General features: G+C 48.6%; 1 protein-coding gene across 5 annotated transcripts in view; it reads right to left on the bottom strand.

Moving 5' to 3' along the window:
* DAAM2 (dishevelled associated activator of morphogenesis 2) overlaps positions 1 to 8,454 on the bottom strand; it is a 119,854-nt gene extending 111,400 nt beyond the window's left edge. For 2 of the 5 annotated variants that reach the window (XM_030315432.1, XM_030315437.1), the window contains exon 1: positions 8,404 to 8,452. The gene's annotated coding sequence lies outside the window, so the exon portion shown is untranslated. Of the gene's footprint in view, positions 1 to 7,676; positions 7,915 to 8,403 lie in introns of those variants that run through there. The other 3 variants (XM_030315433.1, XM_030315436.1, XM_030315434.1) reach the window with 2 other exon arrangements.
* Positions 8,455 to 14,113: the final 5,659 nt, after the last annotated feature.

Raw genomic sequence — 14,113 nt, 5'->3', positions numbered from 1 at the left:
CGCAGCCTCAGTCAACCCCATGTGGAGCCCTGAAGCTGGGATGCCTATTTAGAATCTTCCCACATTGGTCTAGAGGGGCCAGGCCTTCATCACGCCCATCAATCATTGGATGCAGGTGACCCAAGAGAGGAGTGTGGGCAGGAGTGATGATAGGCAGGGCAACTCTCTTCAGTGGGCTGACCACTGCCAGCGCCACCTGCCACTGCAGTCAGGCCAGAGCGAGGGTCAGGGTGGCACGGTATATGCCCGCTACTCGGAGATTTGGCCCCAGGTGATCTGAGTGTAGAGTCTTCACGCCTGACCATTAAATTACACTGCCTGATTTGTTCCATCGGGACGGTTCTCCCATCTAATGGATCAGTCTTTGACATTTTCTACTGCCTTCCTGCATGGGCAGTGATGGAGGAGAACCAAGCAGGGAAGGCTAAACTGATGAGAAGGGCGGGGGGGGGGCGGCCACAGGGCCTGATACCCAATAGCTTTCCCAGGGGACAAACGAGGCCCACACAAAACGTGCACTCATATCCCAGATGGTCGCCAGGGCTAGGTACATCAATCACTCAGCCTGAGTGCCAGAATGCAGCTCTCCTGGGTGATGGATGCTTGATATGTCAGACGCAAGGACCCAAACTGGTGATCATCAGGATGAAACCATGTTTAATAACTGACTGATGTTAAAATAAATAACCCCACAAGAATGGCATGATCTCAAATATATACAGCCGTGGGTGTCTCGGCCTAAAGAAATCAGACAAAATAAAAAGAAGTTTGATGCATTGCAGGGATAACCTTGATAGATGCTCAAGGGGAAGAAAAGTATGCTGCAGAGTAATGTGCAGTTAGACTCAGTTTCATGAAAAACATTCAAACAACAGCCGCTATGCCTGAATACACACCTGCAGGTATTTGTATGAACAAGGGAAAAGACAAATATAATCCTAGGCTATTGACATTAATTGCGAGGGTGTGGAGAGGGGGTATTCACTTTCCACTTGTCTTTTTGTATTTCTAGATGATGCCCATTCACTTAAGTAAAAATTATTCATAATTTGGAAAAATCAAAGAATATGCTTTCTAAAAGTATCAGCATCGTGTCATGTGCATAGTGGGGTCCCACATAAAAGTATTATTTCATTTTCTCTCCCCCCTCACCTCCATCAGGGCAGCTCCTAATTGTCCACGAGGGGTTGATCAAAAGGCCAAGATTTTTCTGCGCCCTCCCCTTAATCATTAGAAGAGAATTTTATCTTAATATTCTTCCACACACAATATGCATCTGCCATCAAAATAAATCTGCCACTGGGGCGCCTGGGTGGCGCAGTCGGTTAAGCGTCCGACTTCAGCCAGGTCACGATCTCGCGGTCCGGGAGTTCGAGCCCCGCGTCGGGCTCTGGGCTGATGGCTCAGAGCCTGGAGCCTGTTTCCGATTCTGTGTCTCCCTCTCTCTCTGCCCTTCCCCCGTTCATGCTCTGTCTCTCTCTGTCCCAAAAACAAATAAACGTTGAAAAAAAAAAAATTTAAAAATAAATAAATAAATAAATAAATCTGCCACTAAAATCTATAAAAATTATGCAACATGTTCTGTAGTCAAATGGCAATGCTGACCATAGCAAGCCAACTCCCAATTATCTTGGCACATATACATGGAAAGCCCAGAGAAGCCAAAACCCAACTTTTCACCACATCTGCCGACAAGAAGCCAAAGGCTTGGTTTTATGTTTCTCTCATCTTTCCCTGTCCCTGGCTACTCCTCAGGAGAGGTGTTCCAGAGGGCAAGAACCAACAGAGAGTACAGAGATGGTCCACAAAGGGTCCACATAGTCTATAAACTGGGTGGTTCTATATGGTTGACTATGGGGATTTGTTCTTGCAATCCCATTAGTACCTGGGCAAAGCCCTACTCTTTCCTCAAGAGTTAATTCAGAAATCACGGAGTTGAACCAAGGGTCTAATTGACATTGTTGGGCTACCAGGTGTGGATTCAACAAGGCAATTTGACTTTCATGAGCTCCAAACATGTAGAAGGCATGAAGGAGACTCAGTTCTTCCTTGCCTGCTAATGCAATGTGTTAAATGTTATGACAGAGCTGTGCGCCATGTCTGTGGGAGTGAGGAAGAAGGAGTGATTGGGGCAGGCGGGGAAAGCCTTGCAAAGGGCATTACAGGGGGAAGCAGACACCTGAGCAAGCCTGGCAGGACAAGTGGACCAGGAAGACAAGGACTGAGGAAGGTCCTTTCAGGTAGACAGAACTATGAACAAGGATACAGAGGTAGGATATGCTTGTGACCAGGTTAAGTGCAATAAAACCAAAATTATCCCCTGGAGGAATGATGGGACTTGCTGGTCGACACAGCAGCCAGACATTCAGGAGCATCGCACTAACACACCCGGGGGGCCTGGCCTGACCTGTGCCATCTTAAAAGGACACCCGTTACCTCTGAAACCAGTTTTTCTTCATCACCCCAGCTCATTATCTTTGCCTACCACATCCCTTACTCTGCCTGTAATACTGGCTTTGGATTTTGACTTTAATCTAGTTTGTTTCCTTTCACTTGGTTAATTGCCAGAAACTACAACCATTACAGCGAGAGCTAACATTTGTTGAGTGCTTCCACGAGGCCAGGGGCTGACGATCCTCTCAACCATCCTGCGAGGGCCGTATTATTTATTATCATCCCCCTTTTTCAGGTGAGAAAACAGACTCGGAGAGGTAAATAATATGCAAGGTCTTACAACAGGTAAGGGGGGCGCACCAGGATGCAAGCACGGGTTTGTCTGATTCTAGAACCCACATTCTGGACCACCATGCCATCATGTCCCTCCCTAAGATATACTCTCTGTTCATGTCTGAGATTCAGAGCAGGAGCCATCAAACTTCTTCTGTTAAAGGGCCAGACAGTAAATATTTTTGAGCCATACAGTCTCTTTCACAACATTCAACTCTTGCCCTTTTAGCATGACAGCAGCCAGAGAGAATACATAAACAAATGTCATGGCTGCATTCCAATAAAACTTTACTTATAAAACAAGGCCAGCAGTCTGGATTTGGCTGTTGAAACTCCTGGCTCCTAATCTACAGTAGTTTGTTCATTCTTTCATTCAATTAGCCAACAATTACTGAGTGTCTACCTTGTACCCGGCACGACCCCAGGTTAGGGGGATACAGGGAACACCACACAAGTGCCTGCCCTCATGAAGTGTAATCTAAGCAAAGAGTTGGCTGTGTGTGTGTGTGTGTGTGTGTGTGTGTGTGTGTGTGTGGAGGGGGGGGTTCACCCATGCCTGCTACCCTGAATATTAACCTTGGGACCCTTCACTCTTTCCTTAGACCTTAGGCTCTCTCACTCACACTTCAGATCACTTGGGGAGCTTACAAAACTGTCAATGCCTGGGCCCCACTCCCCAGAGATTCTAATTTAATTGGCCTGGGGTGGGCCCAGGTTTTGACATGTTTACAAGCTTCCCAGATGATTCTAAGGTGCAGCCAGGGATGCAACAGAACTGCTTGGGCAGCTATTGCCTTCCCGTTTCTTCCACTCACTTATGGTGTGAAAGAGGGAAAGTCCTTTAAGCTCTCAGATTCTGAGCTGTAAAACAGGGTGCAGGCCAATCTCATAGGATTATTCTAAGGATGAAATGAGGCCACATGCCTTTCAAACTGTAGGCCGTTACATAAATGTAAGGTACTATTGTTACCGTGTCATTATTATTCCGTTTTAATGGTAGGTACTGCCTCAACGACTTCTCTCCCCAGTTTTGACTTTGATTCTTTGAACCAAGACAGCGTTTGGGATTTCTAAAACAAGCTGTATGGAGGGTTCGCTAATAGCCCGGGTTCATGGGTCAGTGAGCTGGTGGCCTTTCCTTTCTTCCAGGAGAGGATCACATGGGGCTATTTGTTTGACATGGGGAACACTGATCTGTGCCGCCCCACTTTTGTATTAAAGGTCTCCATCTCCAGGCTGAGATAGCTGACCTTTGAGCACTGATGTTAAGCCCTGAATAAGTAGCTTATTTGCTTTGACTCATGGACAAATGTCCAAAGCCATGCACTTTCTTAAGCTTAGAACCAGAGAGGGAGAAGGCACTAACATTTTGCTAAGCTCCGAGCACTTGGCTAGATCTTTCCCATATATATTTCATTTTCAGTACAACCCTGGGAAGTAAAAAGAGTCATTGTTTTCATTTGACAGATGAAAAAGGATCAGAAACAATGCATCGCTTGGAACCTGAGGATTCCAGAACTCAAACCTGGGTCTACTTGATTCAGAAGCTCCTTCCACCGCATGGCGAGGCATCCTACGAATAACTCAGCTCCCCTCTGGCCAGGACTCAGAGATAGAAAACTGCCTAAAGTTTATTTTTTCTAGGTGTTTTTTTTTTCCCTTTGCTCTGCTTTTTTTTTCTGTGGGCAGGAGACCCTGAAAGAACCCCACGACACCTGTTAACACCCATAGTCTGATAAACCTTGCACATTACTAGCATAACGACACATACAAATCCAAAGAAAAAGCAATCCCCCTCTGCACAGCATCTTGACAGTGCAGTTTTATAACCTCATAATGAAACAAAAAACAAACAAACCAAAAAATGTGAGAAGGGAGCTGGAGAAACAGATACTGCCAGGAGCGAGGAATTCACTGATCCCCCGATCTGGGCCATCTCAAGAGAAGTTGGCCACTGGCTGAGCCTCTGAAAAGTCATCCCAGGCCACAGTTAAAGAGAGAGCTTGAACAAAACAGAAACAAATGTGATCTTCAACATCTTAAATGTCAACTTGAAGGATAACTTAGAAGCTCTGCGATGGGCCATGAGAACCTGCAGCTGCCCTCTCCAGTACTGTCCGATGGACTAGCCAACTCCCCAAGACAGTGTATCAACCGGGGGCAGCCGCCCCACCCCATATGCCCCAGAGATGCTTACGGATAGCTGAACGTCCATACTTTACAACCCATCGGAGTTGGCTGCTTAATCAACCTCCGACCTCAGGCTGGTTCTACAAGACTCACCTGGTTCTCGAGCTTCCTGCCCCGCCCCCGCCACACACATACAACCTTCTCCCTCCTGAGAGATCTCCACCACAGAAGTGGTTTCCAGACCAGATACTCAGGATGCCTGCTACCTTCTCCCACATGCTCACGCATGCTCACTCTACTGGTCACCTTCTCTAGAGGGCAGAAATACGGGTAACCTGGGCCCTAGGACTGCCACCCACTGGCCCTCAATAATGGAAAACAGGTGGCTAGAGCTGGGGAAAGGTCCTTTCCCCAAAACCTAGACTCCCGATGGCTGAAAAATGAAGAGATAAAATTATGCTATCCCCTTTATCAAGGATCTACAACATCACTAGCTCTGTTCTTAGTTCTTTTCCATAAATATCATTTTTGTAATAACCTTGTGGGGTAATTATCCTCCTTTCACAGATGAGGAAGCTAAAACGCAGAAGGAAAAAGTAACCTATATGCCAGGTTCCTAATTCTCTCCCAGGGCAATTTTCTCTGAGGTCTGCACTCTTTCCATCTTGCCGGGGTATACCTCAAGTCCAGCGCCAAAGGACACAGGATCCCCAAAGGACACAGAGGCTCTGGCTGTGGAGACCTCCTCTGCTATCAAAGCCCAAGTTGTTCTTCCTGCCAGGTGTGTTTGCCCTTCGGACCTTCAGGGGAGCCTGAGAATGCATCCTCTCTAAATATTCTCATCTCAGAGACGACCCAAGAGCAGGCCAGAAGCTGGAGCTGACAGAAGAAGCAGGGAGATCAGTGGCCTGGGAATTCGACCTGGGTCTGAAGTTGTTGAAATGTCTCCCACAGCAATCCCAGAAAGGTTAGAATCCCACCAACGCTCCAGAGAAACCCCACGCGATGAAAGAGTTGAAAGCCCTCGACTGGCCTGAAGGAGTCTTCTGATGGGACAAGAGTATTTCTGAGAGTCTGTCTCCTCTGGGTCCCCCCTGCCCCTGGGTCTTCAGCCTTCTATTTGCAAATATTGGGAATGAGTGGCGATGTTTAAAATTGGTACTTCCACTGACTCCACTAAAATCAAAGAAGCCTGTGCCTCATTAATGATTTTGCTGCCTCCCAGCCACCTGCAGGTAGGCATGCCCTTGCCTTTACCCCTGGATCCCAGGCTCTTCAGGAAGGGGCAGAGTCTAACCTGTTTAGTTTCAAAAACTCCGGGGGCGGGGGGTTGGGAAAGCAGACCCGGGAGAGAACATGTTCCCACAGAAAGCAGTAGGCTTTCCACCTCCCCCACACTCACCAAAAGAAAACACATTCACAGGCCTCCCTACTGGTCCTGCCCTCTCCGCCTCCCGCTTCCTGAACTCCTGACTTTTTTTCAGAGTTCTAATGCCCAGGACAAGTTTCTCTCCTCTTCTTGTCCTGATGGGGGCACAAGTATTCACTCAGCATCCCAGGATGTGGAGGAACAGTTCTGAAAACTCAGGAGTGAGCGTGCAACTAGCGGGCAGCAAGACCATAATAGCCTAGTTGTTTTTTGTAAAGGAAGAACCATCGGGAGTCGGATGCAGCTCCCAGCACAGAGGAGAAATGGGCTGTGTGTGCTGTCACGGTAGAGGCCAGGACCATCCCCGCACAGTGACAAACGAATAAACATGAGCCTGCACGTGCATGCCTCGGTACCCAGCTACCCGTTTACGTGCACTTTTGTTTACACGGCCCTTGGGATGGTTTCCTTCTTCTTCATCACATTGAAGGCAAAGACATAACTCCTGAAGCGAAAACGAGTCTATTTCTGACACTGCTGTCTGCTTCCCTAAGGGTCAATTTGTGTAATTTCTAAAATCCACCCCAAATCTCGAACTTCCTGTGGGTCCGTTTTTACATCTAGATTTCCTCCCTGTCCTGTACATTCTCTCATTTTTTTTCCTAGGACACAGGGAGGGTCCAGCAACCTTCCTCCCACCCAAACGTTGTAGGCTGGCTCTGTTGCAAAATATAAAACCAGAGACCAGGCTAGGGCAGAGCTGAAAAGTCTCTCGTTGTGGTCACTGGTTCTTGGACCCAACACTGACATCCAGCGATGTGCAGTGGGCCATTCAGGGCTGGTGGACCCACACGGTCTGCACCCCAGCCTCCTATCTGAGAGCACAATCTCCCTCTACTTCCTAGGGAAAATCCATCCCCTCCAGTAGCCCACTTTTCAGAGAAATCCAAGAAACTGACACCAAACCCGGAAGAGGGAGAAGCACTAAACTAAACTTTCCAAAGATGGGAAGTTGCTTTCTTTGCCCCGTAGACTTCAAGGAAAGCCCTCCAGGGAGTGTTCCCTGGAGAGGCGTAATCTGCCTTCCTACCTTCCCAGGAACTTTGCAAATCCACCACAGAGCTGTGGAAAAGTAGCCAAGGCAGAGAGAGAAGAGTTAAATCAAGCCCAGACCTCAGCAATCTGTGTTCAATTTTGATAAAAATCTCTCTCCCTCTCCCCCACCACCCCCCTTCCTCCAACCCCACGGTTCAGACATGTCTCTTTATGTTAGGAGCTTGCATCTTGTTTGGGGTACCGCGGCGCTCGCTCCCCGAGAACCAGGCGCTTCCCTCACCTTGGGCACATGTGACAGACGCATCCATCCCTCTCCCGGGGCAGGACCCGACCCAGAACCTCAGTGTCCTGGCCCCACCGCCGCCTCCTCCTCATCCTCCTTACAATTAATTACCTGCCTCCAGACCGGATCCTGCCTTCCTCGGTTAAGTCAAAGTCTCATTGCCTGATGTCAGGGCCACAGCAGGAGGCTGGGCGGCCGCCACAGGTGCCGAGGTCCCTGGAGTCAGGACCCCCTTTCTGGGATGCTCCTTCTCTCGCCCAAGGTTCCCCACTGCGGCTGAGAGCAAGAACCTCCCGCTCCCCCTGCCCTGCCTGCTGGCCAGAGGCCAAGCTTGCAAGTGGGAGCTGGGGCTTGGGAAGAGTTAAATCACCCGAATAAAGGCACAAGGCTGAGCCCCGGGAAGAGCCACCACCACAAAGTTGTCAGTTTGGGGGGTACCGGCTAACGTTCGTTGGTCCACTTGTGACAACAAGGAATCCGATTTCAAAGCCACACACAAAAAAAGCATTTCTTTAAAAAAAAAAAAAAAAGTTTTCCAAAGACACTTCCTGCGTCCAGACGTGCCAAGACCGACAGACAGACACACACGCAAATCACGCCCCGTACACACACAGACACGCACACAGGCCCCGGGAGCCCCCTCGAGGGCCGCTGGCTCCCGCAAACACTTTGCAGAAACACAACAGGCAGCCCGCGGAGGGGCCGCCTTTGCAGTCCCCTCTCGGCGGTGCAGAGAAAGCAAGGGCGGGGGGAGAAGCGTGGAGGTGCCGGCAGAAAGCGCCCCGCCGCCCCGCCCGGCCCGGCGCGAAGCGGAGCAGAGGCAGGGCCGCGCACTTACTCCGAGGACCCCATGGCGCGGCCGCCGCTCCCCGCAGCCCCGAAGCCGCCGCCGCCGCCGGCCGCCGCTCGCCCCGGCTCCTCTGGGCGCCCCCGGGCTCCGAGAGCGGGCGGCGCGGCTCCCCGCCCGGCCGGCCCGCGCCCCCGCCCGCCCCGCTCTGACGTCAGGCGTCTTGGAGCGGGATATTTATGGCAAGGATACTCTGAACGTTCCCTAGGTAGAGTTCTGATTGCAGTTCCTTGGGATTTGTAATTTTCACACTTTCAGACAGAGAGGAGGGGAGGGAGGCAGGGCGAGCGCGGCCGGCAGGGCGAGGCAGACAATGAGGGTAGCTGTTTCCAACTTTGGCAAGAAGCCTTCCCAGGGCTCCCTCTGTTTGGGAAACAAGTAAGGGTCAAGGAGGCCAGAGTGGCGACCTGGGCGGGGGGGGGGGGGGGGGGGGGGGGGGGGGTTCTGCCCGCTCCTCCCCTGGGGAAGGGGCTGGAAGACCTGGTCTGAGCCGGCCGCGGGGTCAGGTGCTGGGGGATGCCTCTGTTCCCCAAAGTGTGCTCCCGTGGGAGAAGGAGTCCCAGGAAGGTGCTAGGGCCGGGATAGAGATAAATCAGGCAGACCAGAACAGCTAATTAGAAGCCCTGGTCCACACCCTAACAACTTTTCCATTTCTTCTTTGGGAGTGTGTACGTATAAAAAAAAAAAAAAAAGTTTATTTTTATTAAATTACGTTCCACACTCCCTGCCTCTGTATAGCTTTTCCAACTCAGTGCCAGTCAATTCATCTTACTTTACTGCTTATATAGAGAGTTTGAGCCGTTTACAATAGCTCTTATTCATGCTTTTAAAAAATTGCTTTTAATTTTTTTTTTCTTCAATGTGATTGTGATCCACCTCCGTGACTGGGACTGGAAATTGCCTCAGTCAAGAGCAACGGTCTCTTCCATGATTGGCACCATCCTCAGGGTGAGCATTCGACCTCTGACACCCCCCACAGTCCCAGGAGTGTGCAGACTGATGGTGCCCACACCAGATGATGACCCATGCAGTTTTCTAAGCGTTTAAGACCCAGAACCAGTGATCGTCTGTCCCTCCACCTAGCTAAAGGGGCTTAGGGAAATGGCTTGGCTTAAGGGCCATCTTTCAAGAGTGGAGAAAAAGAGGTCTAATGCTTTATCCTTCGTGATTCCCGAGGATTGGAGAATAAACGTAATTGCTCATGCAGTTCGATAACATAAATGTGTAGGTATCCAACTCCCCTTAAACGGAAAGGAGCACGGATAACCGCAAAGCATCACTAAAAAAACACAACTTTAGTGAACTTTCCATTAGCCCAGATGGGGTAGAGGTGGGGGGGGGTGTCTTAACCACAGTTACCGTGCAGCAGGGATTCAAGGAGTTGGAATGTGTTTACCCCTTTGGCAGGAGCTGGTTAGGGCTGATTGCCAGAAGGAGCCAAGTCTTGGGCCTGGGCCTCTTGGTGGGGGACAGCCAAAATGTTTTGGTCCAAGCCACAGAGGGCCCACAGCCCTGCTGTTTGGTCACTGTCAGTTTACCCTCCTGAGCATAATAGCTCACTGCCACCTCCCTCCATCCCCTTCCTCCCATCAAGGCTCCACTGGCAGGATGAATCCTGCTCTGTAGTAGACATTAAAAATCGGCTTCCAAAAGCCAGTGACGGACCCCTTCTGTAAGGGGTCTACACTAAGGAACTCAGGAAACTGAAGTCTACGATATTCACTGCTCCGGGCTCCCTGGTGCTAGGGATAGCTAAGAAACTCGGTTCTGGCCAGTGAGGCTGGCATGCAGAAGACAAGGGTCAGCTTCCATGAAAACTCTTTAAGAGAAGGTCAGATTCAGGAGGGCATGCCCCCTCAACCCCTTGGCACTCCCTATTCCTCTTTCTGCCACTTTTGCCCTTTTGGAACATGGATATGATGCCTGGAGAGACAGCAGCCATCCTATAACCTTGAGAACAGAAGTCACTCACTTGAGGAGGATGGAGCAGGAAGATAGGAGTTCCCCTGACTTCTTTTTAGGTGAGAAAAATAAATTTCTATGTGTTTAGATGATTGTTTGAGTCTTCTGTTGTTTACAGCCAAATATAACCTTACTCGACACACTCCCAATCAATTCACCAAGATATGATATAGTGTTGGGACAATTCCTGACCATTAAATTATAAGTATCATGATTATTTTTAATGTGATACTTTGTGTTGGCATAATTCTTTATAGTTTTCAAAGCCTATTCGCATATATCTCCTCTGAACCTCACAATTTTGGGAGCTATCACTATAACTTCCCTTTTCTGTATATAAGAGAAGCCAGATTTGGTAAATATCCTGCCCAAGATCACACAGTCAGCAAATAAGTTACCTTGAATGCTACCCTAGTTCCTCTGACTCCAATTCTGTGGATTTTCTGCAACATTTTTAATAACACAACAAAAAAAAAAAAATCCAGTGAAGAATCTTTATTCCTACTAAACGGATGTGAATTCTAGTTACTTCAACCAAGATGAAGCAGTTTGCAAATAAATTCTGGAACTGGAATGTGCCGCAGTCCAATTGGGAATTAAGTCCAGTCTTCTGTCTCCCGGGATCCGCATGACCTTCCAGCTACCCTCTGACATCCTGTCCTGAATCCCTGCAATTGCTCTTTCTAAGGTCAGTGACCTTTTGTATGAATCTGTCTTGTCTCTCTTCATTCTCACATCCTTTAAAATGCTTACACCACCCCTTTCTTGAAGCTCCCCTTTCTCAGGGACATCTTCCCGTCACTACAACCTCCTTGTGTGGTTTCTCTTCTCGGTTCTTCCTTCACCTACATGTTGATGCTCCCAGGGAATCTGTCAGTGGCTGTCCTCCTGAGAGTCATGGACTGTCCTTTGAGTTCATCTTCTCTCACGAATTCCACCACAAGCTCTTGGGGAAAGTCAACCATTGTCTCTACAACCAAATGTATATGCCAACCGCCACTTCCTCTCAACTTTAATCCCACTTTTCCAACTCTTTATTGTCTATATTGCCCAGCATGTGGCAATCCTTAAATAAATGGTATGTATTTTTAATTATTATTGTTTAAACAAAAGATGTAGGAACGTTACTAAGGCATAAGAGAATTTTATGACTGACCCATTTCTAGTTATCGGGAAATAGGATGTGACTATTCTCCTTTGAAAATCATGCCACAGGCTAATCTAATTGTCCATGGTCATAAGGAGTTATAGTGTAATTTATAGAAATTAGCAACATCCAGAGGCATTTGGCTGGCTCAGTCGGTTAAGCGTCTGACTTCAGCTCAGGCCATGATCTCACAGTTCATGGGTTCAAGCCCCACATTTGGCTCTGTGCTTACAGCTCAGAGCCTGGAGCCTGCTTTGGATTCTGTGTCTCGTTCTCTCTCTTCCCCTCCCCTATTCATGCTCTGTCTCTGTCTCTCAAAAATGAATAAACAGGGGCGCCTGGGTGGCGCAGTCGGTTGAGCATCCGACTTCAGCCAGGTCACGATCTCGCGGTCCGTGAGTTCGAGCCCCGCGTCAGGCTCTGGGCTGATGGCTCTGGGCTGATGGCTCGGAGCCTGGAGCCTGTTTCCGATTCTGTGTCTCCCTCTCTCTCTGCCCCTCCCCCGTTCATGCTGTGTCTCTCTCTGTCCCAAAAATAAATAAACGTTGAAAAAAAATTTTAAAAAAAATGAATAAACATTAAAAAAAAAAGAAAGAAATTAGCAGCATCAGTCCAAACAGAAATGCAATGGCAGACCTAATGAGAAATAGAATATCCTCATTAACTCCTTTTAGAATTAACTCCATTTACAATATCCTTCATTAACTCATTCCAGGCAAAGTGAGAGAAAGGAAAGAATTCAAGATGAGGTGGGAAAGGGCCAGAGACTTAGGGGTGGTGTGTGGGGAGCATGAAAGGGATAGGAACAAGGGAAGTGAGGCTGTGCAAGGGAATATTCCAGGTCTGTGAGAGGGGAGTCCATCCCTGCCCAGGTGAGCTTTTCAGGTTCCGTTGAGAAAGGAAGCAGGAGAAGCTCATGGAAACCTGTGGATTTCACTGCTAACGAGATGTTTTTGAGGCCAATGAGCCCTGAAGAATCCATAAAGTGGGAGAGGCCTTTCCGGGTCATGTGATTTACCCTCTACACCCCTTCCTCCAACCCACAGGTTCTAATGTAGGGAGGCGCCTCCTATTCTCAAGACTGCTGGGGAGGAGGCTCCCTCTCCATCTGTCAGTCATTGGCGTGTTCCAGACATGTCCCCTGATCACACAGTGAGACTCTGTGTAGCACACTGCTCATCTAGAAAAGCCTGCTTCTTCACTGAGAGATCCCCAAATAGTTCACCAAGTTTGTCCTGGCTTCCAGTCGACCATGTACTTCCAAGGCTCAGCCTATTCACGGGGAGAAGCAGGCTTCACAAAGGTCTCTCCTTGCTCACTCCCGAGGGGTACAGTTCCTGGTCTATACTGCATGGACCTCGGCAGCACTCACTGAAGACCTTTTGGAGACTGAATGAGAATCCCATGAATACACCATCTAATCGAGATGAGACTCTCCGTGTATAACATACCCCTTTCCCTGATTTACTGACATGGGCTATAGAATCATGAAGAGAACTCGTTAGAATCAGAGACCTTAGTAAAATCCCCAGCCTTGCTTCTCAGTGCTGTGTGATCTCAGCATTTCTGAAGCTTAGTGTTTGTGACAGTTAATTTTGTCAACTTGGCTCAGCCACAGTGCCCAGATATTTGGTCAGCCATTATTCCAGGTGTTCTATAATGATATTTTAGGGTGAGATTGGCTGTTAAATTGGAGAACCTCCATGATGTGGGTGGGCCTTATCCAATCAGTAGAAGGCTTAATAGAACAAAGATTGGTCTCCAGGATTCTGTCAGCAAATGGCCTTCAGACTTGAACTGCAACTCTTCCCTGGGTCTCCAGCCTGTCAGCCTACCCCACATCAGATTTCGTACTTATCAACCCTCCACAATTGCATGAGCCAACTCCTTAAAATAAATGTATCTATCTACCTACACACACATGTGTGCACACACACACACAAATCCTGAGGGTTTTGTTTCTCTGGAGAACCCTAGTACAATGTTTCTCTTCAATAGCAGGGGATGTAGGGGCACCTGGGCGGCTCAGTAGGTCAAGCGTCTGACTCTTGATCTCAGCTCAGGTCATGATCATGGGATCGAGCCCCGTGTTGGGCTCTGCTCTGAGCATGTAGCCTCCTTGGGATTCTCTCTTTCTCTCCATTTGCCCCTCCTCTATTCACACACTTGCGGTCTCTCTTTCTCTCTCTCTCTCTCTGTCTCTCAAAAATAAATAAAAATAAATAACATAGGAGGAAGATTATTCCATCCCAGATCACTGTTGAAATGGTCAAATTAAGGAAAAAAGGTTTCTCTCATCCCACCGTGTAAGCCCTCGTCAGAATTACTCCACGGACCCCCAGGTTCTGCTCAGGAAAGTGCCAGACTCTGTACCAAGGGTACTGTTAGTGCCCAGAAGGCAGAAGAAGCTTGTTCTAAACTGGACCCAGTTCAGCAGGGACATGTCACCCCTCAGGCATTTTGATCATAGGCCCCATCCTGCTTCTCCTACTGATAATAAGAGATGCAATCTTCATTGTTTAGAACAGGCCTCCTGGCCTCCTATTGTCAAGACATAACTTCCAACCGTACAACTAAAGACAGAAAAAGTCC

The sequence above is a fragment of the Lynx canadensis genome, chromosome B2, assembly GCF_007474595.2.
Source record: "Lynx canadensis isolate LIC74 chromosome B2, mLynCan4.pri.v2, whole genome shotgun sequence".
NCBI lineage: Eukaryota > Metazoa > Chordata > Mammalia > Carnivora > Felidae > Lynx > Lynx canadensis.
Note: the sequence above shows the minus strand (reverse complement) of the source record. Positions and strands in the feature narration are given on the sequence as shown.